The sequence below is a fragment of the Saimiri boliviensis genome, chromosome 13, assembly GCF_048565385.1.
Source record: "Saimiri boliviensis isolate mSaiBol1 chromosome 13, mSaiBol1.pri, whole genome shotgun sequence".
NCBI classification, from domain to species: Eukaryota; Metazoa; Chordata; class Mammalia; order Primates; family Cebidae; genus Saimiri; species Saimiri boliviensis.
In genome coordinates, this window is record NC_133461.1 from 101,354,284 (window position 1) to 101,370,191 (window position 15,908).

A 15,908-nucleotide genomic window follows, 5' to 3' on the forward strand; every position below is an offset into this window, starting at 1 on the left:
GATGGCGACCACCTGATCACCAACAGGATCCCACTGGATTGTCACATCTTTCCTGTGCCTAGACTCTTCCTTTGTCATGTGACATACACTTGTCCTAATGCCTACCTCTCACTTCTGGCTGGATTTCCTAACAGTGTTGCTGGCTTCACAGCCCAGAAGAGACCACTTAAAGTCTAAAAGTGGGTGCTAGATTTCCCTCCATCAACACCAACTGGGTCGGCTCCTTTAGCTCTGTCTCCATGTGGACTGCAGTGGGTGCGTCATTCACATGCCTGAGTCCCTCCCATTGGCCAAACCCACAGCCTGTTGAGCTCCCAACCTCGCAGCACGGCAGGAGAGAGCCGTACAGAGTTCTCGAGTTCTACCAGGTCCCAACTGTGTGTTCTTTGGCAGGTTTCTTAACCTCTCTGTGCGTCAGTTTCCTTGTCTGTAAAATGCAGATAGCGATCATAGAATCTACCTCGTGTTTCTGTGAGAACGGAAATAAGACCTGTAAAACACTCAGCATCGTGCCTGGCACATAGTAGGAAGTCCACAGACATCAGCGGATACTAAGCAAGCCCTCTCTGCCTGCACTTTCATGGTTGGCTTGGAATATGGCTGGAAGGAGGTGATGGAACCAGAAGGTCAACAGTTACTCAAGAAGAACACAGATTTCGCATTAGGACCAGAGAGACAAGTTCACAGAGAGTAGAGGCTGTGACCTTTCATTTATTCTATCTCCAACATACAGCTTGATGTCTAGCACATAGTAGGTGCTCAATAAATGGTTGCTGGATCATCAGACAATTGGGCATGACTCACAAAAATGCCAGGAATGGGACACTGACCAGAGATGATTTACTCTCCAGTCTCTTCCCTTTTCCCTTCTAAGGGCAGCTAGGGCAGACCCTCCAGGTCAATGGGGCCCTGTATTTTCAGAAGTGGCTGGAGCAGCGCCGAGCTCACCAGGATGTCAGCCCCAGGCTGTGCACCCTCAAAGGCAGTAGGCAGTGCTGTTTTCCTGGAGGGCTGGGCGGGCATTGTAATGAGAAATAGAAACCTGCAAAAAAAAAAAAAAAAAAAAAGTGAAAGTATGCCAGGCCTTCTCGTTTGGGGAGCTGGTGCCATTTCCAATGAGCAGTGTGGCGGTGGGAGATAAGGCAGAAGTGTGAATTGCTATTGTGCTTCACTCGGCAAGCAGTTAGAGGGGTTTTCTGCAGGGCATTTTGTAATACCAGGTGGCAACAATTACCATTAACTCAGAATGGGTGAACAATTAAGTGCTTCCTTTCTTGCTCGTTCCTGTTTTACTTGAACTTTCCTTCCATCCAACAATGCCCACCATTTGCTATCAACAAAAGCCTGCATGTATGAATAGAGAACACGGAGGACGGAGTCTCGGGCTGCAAGGTCTTGGCTCTACTGCCAGCCACTACTCTGGGCTCTGACCAAGCCATTCTTCCTCTCTCTGCCTCAGTTTCCCTCTTGGTGTCCTGAGTGGTCTCCGAGGCAGGCAGAGGCAATGAGGGGTCTGTCCTGGGGTGCAGCAAGGATCAGTTGATATTAATACTATTTTTTAAAAAACTGAGTCTTGCTCTTGTCGCCCAGGCTGGAGTGGTGTGATCTCGGCTCACTGCAATCTCTGCCTCCCTGGCTCAAGCAATTCTCCTGCCTCAGCCTCCTGAGTAGCTGGGACTACAGGTGCCTGCTACCACACCCTGCTTATTATTTTTTTATTTTTAGTAGAGACAGGGTTTCACCATGTTGGCCAGGCTGGTCTCAAACTCCTGACCTCAGATGATTCACCCATCTCCGCCTCCCGAAGCGCTGGGATTACAGGCGTGAGCCACCACACCTGGCCTGATACTAATATCATTTCTCAGCCCTGCTTCTGCCTATCTCCTCCTCTGGGCAATTACCTCCTGCAACCTCTAACAGTCTACCTTCACCTCTTACATCTCAAGGTCCTGGTAGAATGTCCCACACACAGCATGTGCTAATGACACATTTGTGGCTCATTAAGATAAGATTACTCTCCCCTGAGAACCTTGCACCCCCAATTTCAGACTGGCTTCACAGTCTCCAAGCTGTTCACCCATGTCTTCTCCATTTTTGATCTGAGCATGTTTCTTGTTTATTCTTCTCAGCCACCCCCACCTCCACACCTCCTACTCTCCCCTCAGGAAGTTCCACCAGTCCTTGTCACCTGGCAGTGACAGAGGCAGGACAACAGCCAAGGCAGTGCAGAGATTTCCCCTTCCAATGCTGCCAGCAAGGTGTGTGGGTGCAGAGTCGCCCACAGCAGGTTGCACATAGGAATTGGGGTGCAGTGTTGGGCGCTGGCCATGCACAGAATCTGGGGCTCTGCTCACCCTGGAGTTGCTGATAGAAACGCAGGAAGTTGTGGCTGCAGTGCGAGCGGCAGCTTTCCTCCCACTGGTCAAGAACAGAAGCCAAGCCTACCCGTGAGAACTCTGCAGCCTCCATTCAAACACTAATGTGGCAGCTTATCTTCCCTGGGGTCCCACAGGCTACTGGATAGGCTTCCCTCAGGCCGCTGTGTCTGCTGAAGTCAGCTTGCGTAATACTAGAACTGCTGACCCATCTCTGTAAAGACTGCTGTTTCTATGCATAACCAAGATCTGTCAAAACCAAGCACCTATTTAAAATATTTAAATAACTTTTGTTTCATTAAAAACATTGAAAAAATACAAAAAGTCAGAAGGAAGACAAAAGTATCTGGAATCTCACCACCCGGAAACAGCCTGCCAGCAGATTTCTGTCTTTTTCTTCTTTCTGCTGGGTGCATTTCAGTGCCATTAAGCTGGTGCAGAAGCTAGACATGGTGGTACACGCCTCTGTAGTCCCAGCCACTCAGGGCGCTGAAGCGGGATGATCGTTTGAGCCCAGGAGTTTGAGACCAGGGCAATGTAGAGAGACCCCATTTTTACAAAAAGAATAAAAATTAAAAATTACCTGAGTGTGATGGTGCACACCTGTAGTCCCAGCTACTCGGGAGGCTGAGGCAGAAGGACCACTTGAGTCCAGGAGTTCAAGTCTGTAGTAAGCTATAATCGTGCCTGCCCTCCAGCCTTGGTGCCAGAACCAGATCTTGTCTCAAAAACAAATAAAAAGTTTAAAAAAAGATTCTTCAGTATATAAAATTATACATCTTACATTTTAAATGTCATTTTTCTAAATGTAAAAGTAATATATATTTACTATTTTAAAAGCTTGAAAAGCTTTTAAAATGCAAAGAAAAATCATGTGACTTCTGCCCCCCTCCAGAGTTAATCACTGTTAACATTTTGGTTTACTCCCTTAAACTCTGTTTTAATATTACAACATATACTTGTTTTTAAGTGAATGACAAGGAAAGATTCACAAGTCCTAAGCGGACAACCATATAAATAGGGAGTTCATTGTGTAGGAAAGTACATATGTGAGTTGATAAACTAAAATACGAATAGCGGCTGTCTCTTGGTGGTAGGGTTATCTAGTGGTTTTTACTTTCTTCTTTTAGCGTCTCAAAAGTTTCCAAATCTTCCACAATGAATATGAATTTAGTAGTAAGAAAAAAAACACAAAATTATTTAAGAGACAGATATCCAAATTGACAAGTGTGTTTCCGAGCCGGGTTTTCCTCACCCCCAGGTCTTGTCTCTTCTCACGTGTGTCTGGAAGCCAGCCTCAGAGAGAAGGTTTTGCAAGGCTGATGCTGGCAGGGAGAGGAGGGCCAGGCAGCCGGGGCAAAATGTCTTGGCTTCAGGACGCTTTGCCCTACAGAATCTGAAGGGCTCCATGTCCCTCCAGCACACACAGGAGCTGAGGGGCTGGAGCTGTCTTCACAGCCACCCTAGGATTGAGCCAGGATGCAAGAAGGACGGGCAAAGAGGAGCAATGGGGTCACTGCAGAGACATTGGAGGGAAAGGCACATACGGAGAATGAGCATTTTGATGCCTGGGAGGAACAAATTCTGTAGGAGCCTATGGTTGAGTAGATGAGGAGAGTAAATTCATATCTTCTATCTCTGCACACCAGCTATTAGTATAAAATAATAGCGTAGTGTCTGGGCGCAGTGTCTCACACCTGTAAACCCAGCACTTTGGGAGGCCAAGGCAGATAGACCACCTAAGGTCAGGAGTTCGAGACCAGCCTGGCTAACATGGTAAAACACCCTCTCTACTAAAAATACAAAAATTAGCCAAGCATGGTGGCGCATGCCTGTAATCCCAGCTACTTAGGAGGCTGAGGCAGGAGAATCACTTGAACCTGGGAGACGGAGGTTGCAGTGAGCCAAGATCATGCCACTGCACTGTAGCCTGGGTGACAGAGTGAGACTCGGTCTCAAAAAATAAAAATAAAATAAAATCATAGTATCCTCACCAAAAGCATTAACAATATTAAGAAAAAGAGGGACATGATGATTCCTGGGAGGCGTATTTGTCAACGGTTTATTCATTTATTTTCCATGTCATCCTCTTGGCCTTGTTCTTAGAAACTCTTTCCAAATTCAGGCATTAGGCTGATTGTCAATACTAGTTTATGCTGACTGACAAGTTTTGGTCTCGTTCTGTGTCTGCACACACACAGGTATCATTATCTGTACTTGTGCTACTCAGAAAATATGCTGCTTTTTGCAAAAATATTCACCCAGAATTCTCTGTTCAAATCTGAAGTCTGTGATTAGCCATGTGCATGCCTGAACACTGAGCATATGAAGTAGTCCTGAGTGCAGGTTGCAGGCTGGAACATGCTAACATCGTCCTACTCAGTCTTTAGAGATTAAACCCTTCAGAGTTTCCGTGTTACAGTCCCCTGGAGATCTGGGAACACTACCCATCAGTGTCCCAGGACAGATAGAATCTTGAATACTTGTGACCTGTTATTTTATTACTGACTCATTGCTGTACATGCTCACTGCCTGGTATCAAAAGAAAATGTCATTTGTAACTGATCTCTCTCAGTAATGTGGTATACTTCCTACGAAGAGACCCATTGGTGAGTTCATTAACTGTTATGTAACTGATGCTTTATATTGCTTTATTCTATTTAGAAATTCTTAGTGAGTTTTATGTAGGTGTTTTAAAGTATAGTCGTGTTTTTTTTTTAATTTTTAGAATAAAAATAGTTGAGGTTTTTAGGCAGCCAAGAAAGCACTATTATTTTTCCCCCTTAAAAAGATAAGGGTCCCAGGCTCCAAAAGATTGTTATTCAGCACAATCTCAGGAAAGAATTAGATTGAGATATCAAGGGATGACTGTATTTCAGTGAGAAACTGGAAACTGTATTAAGGCTTCCTGGCCAAATGGCATTTTCCCAGCCCTTCTTAAACTGTTTTTCTGTCTTCTCACTTCCTGACTATTACACGAGGCTCCTCCCAGTTTTTGTCTCTGTAATTTTTTGGGACTCTGGGGCTATATTACGGTCTACCATGGTCTCTAATGGCTGATCCCTGCAAGTCCGTTTGACTTCTAGTGGAGGGGTCTACAGGCTGGGCACAAGTAATAAATGATGGTGGTTTGCAGGTTGCACAGTGAAGAACTGAAACAGAACAGAGACTAGACGAGTACCTGTAGGAAAGGAAAGACAGCCCCTCTGCTCTCCCACAGCCACCGTCCCCTCTCTGTCTCACACACATGTGCACCCATAGTTAAATAGCATTAAAGAAACCAGTTGGCCAGGCATGGTGGCTCACGCCTGTAATCCCAGCACTTTAGGAGGCCGAGGTGAGTAAATCACCTGAGGTCAGGAGTTCGAGACCAGCCTGACCAACATGGTGAAACCCTGTCTCTACTAAATACAAAAAATTAGCCAGATGTGGTGGAGCATGCCTGTAATCCCAGCCATTTGGAAAGCTGAGGCAGGAGAATTGCTTGAACCTGGAAGGTGGAGGCTGCAGTGAGCCGAGATCGTGCCATTGCACTCCAGCCTGGGCAACAAGAGCAAAACTCCATCTAAAGATGGAAAGAAAAGAAAAGAAAAAACAAGACAAGACAGACAAGAAACAAAACAAAACAAGTCAATCCTCCTGACCACTGGTAAAGGATATTATCACAGGCATCATGTGTCAGTGATAGCTGCAATGATCTCACTATTCCCTCATCAAAATAGAATGTTCTAACAGTATCACTGGCAGAAATAGCCTTTAAAAAATCACACTAATCAAACAACATCTGATTTATTTTTTAATCAAATATTCATGCTTAGGCCAAAACTGTTAACAGGATTTTGTATCCCCTTTCCCCTGAAAAATCCCACCAGTCAACTTATTTTCTAAGTACTATGTATGTTATAAAGTGCATTTGCTTCTACGTAAAATGTTTGCATGTTAGGCGTTACTCCAAGCAGTGGCAAACCGCAGCCTGGGGGCCAAATTCATTCCACTGACTGTTTTTGTACAGCCTTCAAGTTAAAAATAGTTTTCACATTTTTTAATGGCTGGGGGGAGAAAATCAAAACAGGATTTTATGACATACACAAAAGTATACAAAATTCAAATTTCAATGTCCATAAATAAAGTTTGGTTGGAACATGGCCACGCCATACATTTACATATTGTGTGTGGCTACTTTTGAACTGCAATGCCACAATGGAATCGCTTCAGCAAAGACTAAGCGGCCCGCAAGCCGAAAATATATTTACTATGTGGTTCTTCCCAGGAAACGTTTGCCATCTCCTATGTTAGCCCATTGAAATAAGCAACAAGAAAAATCAAAATGTTGCTTGCATGATCTTAGTAGATTACACATGACCAAGGCAACCATGCCACAGAGCATAAACAATCTCAAATCAAGAATCTGAGTGGCTGGGCACAGTGGCTCATGCCCATAATCCCAGCACTTTAGGAGGCTGAGGCAGGTGGATTGCTTGAGCCCATGAGTTCAAGACCAGCCTGGGCAACATAGAGAGACCCTGTCTGTACTAAAAAATAAATTTTTTAAATTAGCTGAATGTGGTGGCACATGCCTGTGGTCCCAGCTACTCAGGAGGCTGAGGTCAGAAGATCCCTTGAGCCCAGAGGTCAAGGCTGTAGTGAGCCACATTCAGGCCACTGCACTCCAGCTGCGGCAACACAGTGAGACTCAAAAAAAAAGAAGAAGAAATGCCGGGCACAATGGCTCACACCTGTAATCCTAGCATTTTGGGAGGCTGAGGCAAATGGATCATGAGGTCAAGAGATCGAGACCATTCTGGCTAACCTGGTGAAACCCTGTCTCTACTAAAAATACAAAAATTAGCTGGGCATGGTGGTGTGCACCTGCAATTCTAGCTACTCGGGAGGCTGAGGCAGGAGAATAGCTTGAACCCGGGAGATGGAGGTTGCAGTGAGCCGAGATCATACCACTGCAGTCTAGCCTGGGGATAGAGTGAGACTGTCTGAAGAAGGAGAAGGAGGAAGAGGAGGAAGGGGAGGAGAAATGTTGCTTGCATGATTTTAGTAGAATACATGTGCCTGGCAACAGAGTGAGAGGAGGAGGGGGAGGAGAAGGCGGAGGAGGAGGAGGAGCAGGAGGTGGAGGAGGCAGAGGAGGAGAAAGAGGAGGAGAAGGAGGAAGAAGGAAGAAAGAATAAAGGAGGCGGAGGAGGAGGAGGAGGAGGAGGAGGAGGAGGAGGAGGAGAATCTGAGAAATAATTACCCTCTCTTGATTTTGTTTACCTGCAAAGAAGCTCAGAGTCACATAGCAAAAGAAGCTCAGTGACGCGGCAAAAGCTGGGGTCAAAGTCTTACAGAACTCAGAAGAATTCACACACATATCATAGTGAGTTGAAAACTATGTCCAGTGCACTGAGGTACCAGAAGAGGTTACTTCCTTGTTTCCTATAACTTCTACTTCACTGTGGCTTGAAGGAGAAAAGCGATGAGGTGGGAGAGGAAGAGGGTACAACCTTGCCAGCTAAATATAATTCAGTGTCTTCCAGCTTAGCATTGACTTCTTTGAGTTAGTTTGGTCTCCTTTTGGTAAAATCGTCTTTCAAGATTTCCATCGCCCTCCCATCCTCACCTGCCCTTCCATTAACGTAGGGCAAAGATACCATGAGCTTAGCCACAGAAGAGGAAGTCTTGGATGATGCAAGGGCAGGTCTCTTACACAAAAGTCAAAGTTTCTTGTCGCACCTGGTCGTGCCCTCCTCCCAACTCTACCATCTTGGCTCTGACTTCCACTAGTGTTGCGAATGCTCTGAATCTTGACAACGTCCTCCGTACTCTCCTGACTTTGGTGTCTACCCACAGCCTCTGCCACAGGGTCACAGGTGCCCTGGGTGGCCCCACAGCAAGAGTCCTGGCTCTCACTCAGCTCCCTTCTGCGTTCTCCACCAGGAGCCCAGCAGTACCTGCAGGACAGTGGCATCTCCATTCTCTTTGTCTTCACCCTTCATTCCGCCCTTTCTAAGCCACACCTGGGTGGCACGTGCTGGAGGCAGCATTGCTCTGGGACTTGATATTTCGCTAGTCTATACCTGAAAAAGCAAGAAACAAAGCTGCTGCTCTGGGATTCCTCCAAACTACTGGGATGTTTCCAACACTGCCCTTCTTGCTGAAGCAAAAACCAGGTACCTGGTTATTTTACCTCTTGCCTTCTCTTCCCATCCACTCAGCACTTCTCTTATGAAATAACTTGCATTGTCTCTACCAAGGGCTTATATGTCTAAATGCCAGCCCTAACTTTCCACCTATAAAGGGAGCTTTTAAAATTCAGAAAATAAACATTTTCTCTCCCATAAAGTCTGGCTTTCAAAAGTGTTTTTTCAATATGGAATCAACAAAGTCAGCTTTGCAAATCAAAGCCATCAATGACCTTTTTATTCTAAGCACTGCCCACCCTTACCTCCCCTGCAGTTTATGGCTTAACCCTAATGGCGGAAGGCTATGGGAGAATATGATTTATGGGGGTATGAAAAACGTGTCCATTCAATATTTCAAAATATTATTCCTGTCACCCTTGCTAAGTGAAAATCCTTTGTAAACATTTTTATTCTATTTTTAAAATATATATGTATATATATAAATATATATATATAAATATATATATAAATATATATATATATATATATATATATATTTATATATATATAGCCTCAGCATAACTCTTTGGAGTCAGCTGTTAACTTACGGCTTCCATAACAAAATAACCACAGACAGGGCATCTTAAACAACAGAAATGTGTTTTCTCACAGTTCTGGAGGCTGGAAGTCCAAGATCAAGATGCCTGCAGGGCTGGTTTCCTCTGAGGCCTGGCTCCTTGGTTTGTAGATGACTGCCCGCTTGCTGTGTCCTCTGGTGGTCCTTTTTCTGTACCTGCATCCATGGTGTTTCTATTCCTCAATGTCCTCTTCTTGTAAGCACAGATTGAATTAGGGTGCATCCAGTGGCCTCAATTTACTTCCATCACCTCTTTAAAGGCCCAATCTCATGGCCAGGTGTGGTGGCTCACGTCTGTAATCCCAGCACTTTAGGAGGCTGAGGCGGGAGGATCACAAGGTCAGGAAATTGAGACCATCCTGGCCAACATGGTGAAACCCCGTCTCTACTAAAATACAAAAAATTAGCTGGGTGTGGTGGCACGTGCCTGTAGTCCCAGCTACTCAGGAGGCTGAGGCAGGAGAACCACTTGAATCCAGGAGTCAGAGGTTGTGTTGAGCCGACATGCCATCACTGCACTCCAGCCTGGGCAACAGAGCAAGATTCCGTCTAAAAATAAAAAATAAAAAAAGAAGGTAGATTATCATCAGAGCTTAGACAGAAAGAGAGTCCGGCCCCATTAGACCTGCAGAATCATAATGTCTCAGGAATCCAAGAGTTTCTAACTCCCCAGGAGATGCTGATGCTGCATTTTAGGACCACTCCATCACCTAAAGCAGAAAAGGGCACAGGTCACATCTGCTACCTCTGTAATTGCTCAGCCCTCATCTCGTTTAAATTCTTTCCCCACATTAGCTCCCAAGATAGAGAACCTCCCAGGATACACTAACAATATAGTTGGCCCCCGTTTTCAAAATTATGGCTATCTCTCCAACATTATGAATGAACTGTTTGGAAGAGGGCATGTCCCCTCTACACTCTTTTTGAAATCTACACCGGTTTTTTTTCTGACTGAACTTTCTCATAACCTAAAATTTTGCAGGATTTGAGTATGTTGTCAATACAACTCTCCTACGAGTGATCATTTTCACATTCCCCGAAACCAAGAAATAACCGAGATTTGCCTCACACTTGTGTTGCATTCACTGATTTATTTTTATAACAAAGTGGTACTTGAAAGGCGCAAACCAAACAATCTTTTGTTTGTTTGTTTGTTTGTTTGTTTGTTTGTTTGTTTGTTTGAGGTGGAGTCTTGCTTTGCCTCCCAGGCTGGAGTGCGGTGGCATGATTGCAGTTCACTGCAACCACTGCCTCCCAGGTTCAAGTGATTCTCCTGCCTCAGCCTCCTGAGTCGCTGGGATTGCAGGTGTGAACCACCATGCCCAGCTAATTTTTTGTATTTTTAGTAGAGATGAGGTTTCACCATGTTGGCCAGACTGGTCTCGAACTCCTGAGCTCAAGTGATCCACCCGCCTTAGCCTCCCCAAGTGCGGGGATTACAGGTGTGAGCCACTGCCCCTGGCCCAATCCATCTTTCTATATTCATCCCTGTGAGCCTTCTCAAAGCCTACATTCACCAACATCACACAGGCACGACTTTTTTTTTTTCAACAGATCTAATTGACAGGTGAGTTCTAAAGGGAAACAGGACTCTGTCTTAACATCTTTGGTGATTTTAAATGTGCATCTACAAAACAAGACACAGCCAGTTGGATGAGCTGTGGCATGGCCTTAGCTTAGCAAATACAAACACAAACAGCAGTACTTAGCTTCGCTGATGATGTAACCAGAAGCAGCCTCAAAAACTAGTGAGTTTGCTCCCCAAGTCAGAGCATTGGCTTGATTACCATAATCACAGCATGAGATAAAAATCAGTATAGTCTACCATATGAGTCCCTGTATATAATATTCTCAAAATGACAAAACTGTAGAGCTAGAAAACAGATTACTGGTTGCCCAAGGGTAGGAATGGTAAGGGGAGTGTGAGCAGGACCTTGAGGGCAAAGCTTCCAGAAAGGCACCCTAAGGACCTCCGCTGCCCTGCACCTGCATTCCAGCATGGCGTTCCTTGCCATCCCAGCTGTAGATTAAGCAGGATCAGGTGCATCTTGGGCTTCCACTCCAGAGAGCACAAGCGTCCATGTGGTGCTAATTCTGTAGGCTCACAGAGTTCAGAACTATGGTGCTATGGCAGCCTCTGTCTAGATTTCAGAGTGCTATACACAGCTGGGGGTTCCAGGCCAAAACTTGCTGCAGGAGAGGAGCAGCCGCTTAGAGTCCCCACTAGGGCAATGCCTAGAGGAGCCGTGGAGTGAGATGGCCACCGAGGCCCCAGAATTGTAGAGCTCTCAGTGGGCAGTGCCAGCCTGAGAGAGTTGTTGGGTGGACTGAACCCAGTAAAGCCACAGGGGTGGGGCTGCCTCAGGCCTTGGGGGCCCAACTACTCCCCCAAGTGTGCCCACAATTTGGGTCATGGAGTCCAAGGAGCTCACTCAGGCACTTCAAAATGTAGTGTTGTTTTCCTTCTTGGGTCTTGGCTAAACTGGGGAGCTGTTACCCCTTTCTTCTTGTCTATTTCTCCCTTTTGGGATGGGAACATCTATCCTATGCCTGGCCTGTCATTGCATTTTGGGAGTAGATAACTCATTTGATGTCACAGGCTCACAGCTGGAGAAAAATTTTGCCTCAAGATGAGTCGTGCCTTGAGTCTCACCCTCATGTGAGTTAGATGAGACCATGGACTTTGGACTTTTGAGTTGATGCTGGAACACATTCATGTGTTGGAAACTTAATCCCCAATGCAACAGTGTTGAAAGGTGGGACCCTCAAGAGATGATGAGGTCATGAGATCTCTGCCCTCATAAAGAGACAGTGTCCGTGTGGCAAGAATGAGCTCATTATTTTAGGAGTGGCATCCTTGTGAAGAATGAGTTAGGCCTGCCTCCTGAGCATGTTTTCTCTCTCTGTGTCTCTCTCTTTCCCTCTCTCTCTGTCTCCATCTCTCTCACCGAGCAATGCCTTCTACCACGTCATGATTGAGCAAGAAGGCCCTCACCAGATGCAGCCCCTCAATCTTGGACTTCTCAGCCTCCAGAACTGTGAACCATATAAACCTCTATTGTTTGTAAATTACCTAGTCTGTGGTATTCTGTTATAGCAGCACAAAATGGACTAAGACGGACACAGCTTTCACAGGAGTTTCTACTGGTCCTTGTTCAAGAACTTGAGTAGATTGACAGGGATGCGCATGTATGTGTGTGTTGTGTGTGTGTGTGTGTGTACCCGTGTGGTATAAGTTTGTGTTGTGTGTGTGCATGCTGTGTGTGTGTGTGTGTGTGTGTGTGCGTGCGCGCGTGCTCCTTTCTTGAGTCAGCATAATGACTCCTGTCCCCTCTGTGGTCCACAGCTCTGAGAAAATATCCTTCACACAGCATCGCTGTCTTTTGTTTTTACTAGTCCTTCTTTCATACAAGACTTCAAACTCCTTGGCGCTCATGATTGTGTTCATCTATGTGGATCAGCTCCAAGCACGAGCTAGAAAACATTTGAGTGAAGGAATATTGACAGAGGGAGGAAGTGAAAAGACTGCATTATCCAAGCATGGTATTACATCCTTCATATAGTGCAACAGGCAGACAAACTCCAAAGCTCACACACACACACACAACATACAATGGGTTTTAGCAACCAAATTTCAGCCCATTTAAAATCTTGTGGTGTTCTGTTCTCACTCATAGTGGGAGTTGAACAATGAGCAGACATGGACACAGGGAGGGGAACATCACATACTGGGGCCTGTTGGGAGGTGGGGGCAAGGGGAGGGAGAGCATTAGGACAAAGACCTAATGCATGCAGGGCTTAAAACCTAGATGACAGGTTGATAGGTGCAGCAAACCACCATGGCACACATAGACCTATGTAACAAACCTGCACATTCAGCACATGTATCCCAGAACATAAAGTTAAAAAAAAAAAAAATCTTGTGGTGTTATACATTCTCCAGAAAGACTTTGGGGCTGATCTAAAAAAGTGTGAGTATTAAACAGGCAGTTGGTTAGGAAACAATATCTGTAACACTTCCTGCCTTTTTATTCAGAAGAAATCAATATCTGAGTGCTCCCAGCCAGATTCAGGTTAATTGGAAGCAAGAATGTGAAGTAAACACAGTGTGGTCCCAAATTCCCATTTACACGATGCTTAGGATTTGTGCTGGAATCCATCATTTCCTTGAATGCTGAAAATATATCTTCGATTTCAGGTGATTGCCTAAAAATAATCTGATCTCAATTTGTTTGTTTGTTATGCCCATGCCCATCATGAAAGCTAGAAAAAAATAACATTAGCAAGGTCCAACATTGCAGGCAGGTGCAAACATCCCTGCCTGACTCCACTGACCAGACCTAACAGGAAGGTAGTGACCAAAGAGACAAGAGGTTCTATGATTTGAGAACCCTTGTTTGAGGGAGGTGGGACTGGCTGTGTGAGGTTATAAAGGCAAGGCAAGGTTCATAGTAAGTCAACAGCACCTCACTTCCAAGGATATTCCCTCAGGAAGGGTTATTTGTCTGTGACCGTAGTAGATAAATGGCTCTTAGCTCCACTAAGCCCAAAGTTCCCTTTTAACAATAAACATTTATATCACTCCCTTTCCTCATCTAAAATAAAATTAATAGCTTATTTATGCTACCTGCATATAATTTTTTAATCACCTTATTTCTTAAGTTGGAAATAAAAAGCAATGTAAAACATAAAAATATATGAACGCTTACAATATGTGAACATGTGAACACTCGTTAGAAAACATATTAAAGCGTTAAGCGCTTATGACCACGTTGAATGTAGCAGTTGTAAGTGAAGACCGATACATGCAAATTTCATTGATGATTCAAACACCTCACATGTGACCTCGTCACTGGTGATGGTAATTTTCAATATGATGAACAATTCTTGGTAAAGCTTTTGATGAAAACTCTTGTTCATAATCATAGACCATTTGTCTTTTGTTTCATCAACCTACATGAGGTACCTGGAGTAGGCAAGTGTGAAGAGACAGAAGGTGGATTAGAGGTAGTGGTGTCTGGGAAGGGAGAATGGAGGGTGATTGCTTAATGGGGACACAATTTCTGTTTGGGGTAATGAAAAAGTTTTGCAATAGGTAATGGTGATGGTTGCACCACAGTGCAAATGTAATTAATGCCACTCAATTTAAGTAGTTGAAATGGTAAATTTTTTTTTATATAGAGCTTATCGTATTTTTTGAAATACCAGAAAAAAACCTGCAGGAACTTTGTGTTTATACATAAGGTGGAGTTAGTTCTAGCTCAGAGAATTAATAAGACTTGGTGTTTCACCTATTTGAATGTCCAGTGGGACATCTGAAAGCATGCAAGACAATGCTTTGTGGTAGTGAGCTGCCCCACACTTCACGGCGCTACTAGCATCGCTGGCCAACCCTGCTAAAACCAGCAGGGCTCCCCCTTATTGTGATAAAAATGCCCTACCAAGTTCCAGTCGTCCCCAGGAGGGTAATATTGCCCATCTTGGGAACCACTGAGACACGGAAAGTGAGACCCGGGTAAGGCTCTGGGTTCTGGCCAAGTGAACGCCTGCAGTCCTCGTGGCAATCAGAAAGCTCTTCAAGAAACCAGCAGAAATCTAGTTCTTTGTGGGATTAACATGGAGGACGAGGAGATGGGGAGGAAGGATACAGCACCGTCCAGTGAAAGTGGCTTCCAGTTCCCATCCCTGGCCCCTGGTTTCTTGGACAGCAAGAACGCATTGCAGTCCCCTGCCAGAAGGTGAAGCTAGAGAGCCTCGCACGTTTGCCAGTCCTATCAGTTGGCTCAGGATTTAGGCAGGGCTGACTCAGCCCTTAGAGATGACACAGCAGTGCAGCTAACAGCTACTATTTACTAAATAATTGGCATGGGCTTTACTATATTTTTTTCATGTAATTTTAGCAACCAATGATCGGTGAAAACAAGTTCACACAGTTGCAAGGAGCCTGGTCAATCAAAAATCATTGACACCTGGCAGGACACCACCGTCACAGAGATTCCCAAGCAAGAAATGCAAATCTCCCACTGGTGCTGAGTCTCATTTGGCAGCTTTCCCAGTAGGGTGGCCACAGAGCTCCTTCTCTCCCTGTGCCGGTGCGGGCACTTCAGCTGGGGACTTCAGCTGGGGAGCTGAGTGCGGTCACCAGGCAGTAGAATTACCACTTCTCCATCAGCCACTGCCCTCCCTGCACCTGCTCCTCTTTCCTCCCAACACAAGGATGAGATGGATGCAAATCCTTGAGTGTGCATAAGGCACATCAACCCACCCCATGATGCCATCTAAGCCTGACCTGAGAAACAGAGACATCTAACCAGATGCTGGGCGATTCCAGCTTCAGGGCCTGGGATCTCGTACTGCGGGCTGCCAGAGTAACGGTGCTGACAGACCTCTTCTTCCCCTGCATACAGGGCTTACCTCTCTCTGGTTTTGCTTTTGTTTTTTGAGACAGAGTCTCACTCTGTTGCCCTGGAGTGCAATGGCACAATCTTGGCTCACTGCAACCTCTGCTACCTGAATTCAAGCAATTCTCCTGCCTCAGTCTCCCCTGTAGCTGGGATTACAGGTGCACACCACTATGCCTGGCTCATTTTTGTATTTTTTTTTTAGTAGAGACAGGGTTTCGCCGTGTTGGTCAGGCTAGTCTCAAACTCCTGATATCAGATGATCCGCCCACCTTGCCCTCCCAAAGTGCTGGGATTACAGGGGTGAGCCACCAACCACACCCAGCCTGGCTTACTTCATGTGTGTGTGTGTGTTGTTGTTGTTGTTGTTGTTGTTGTT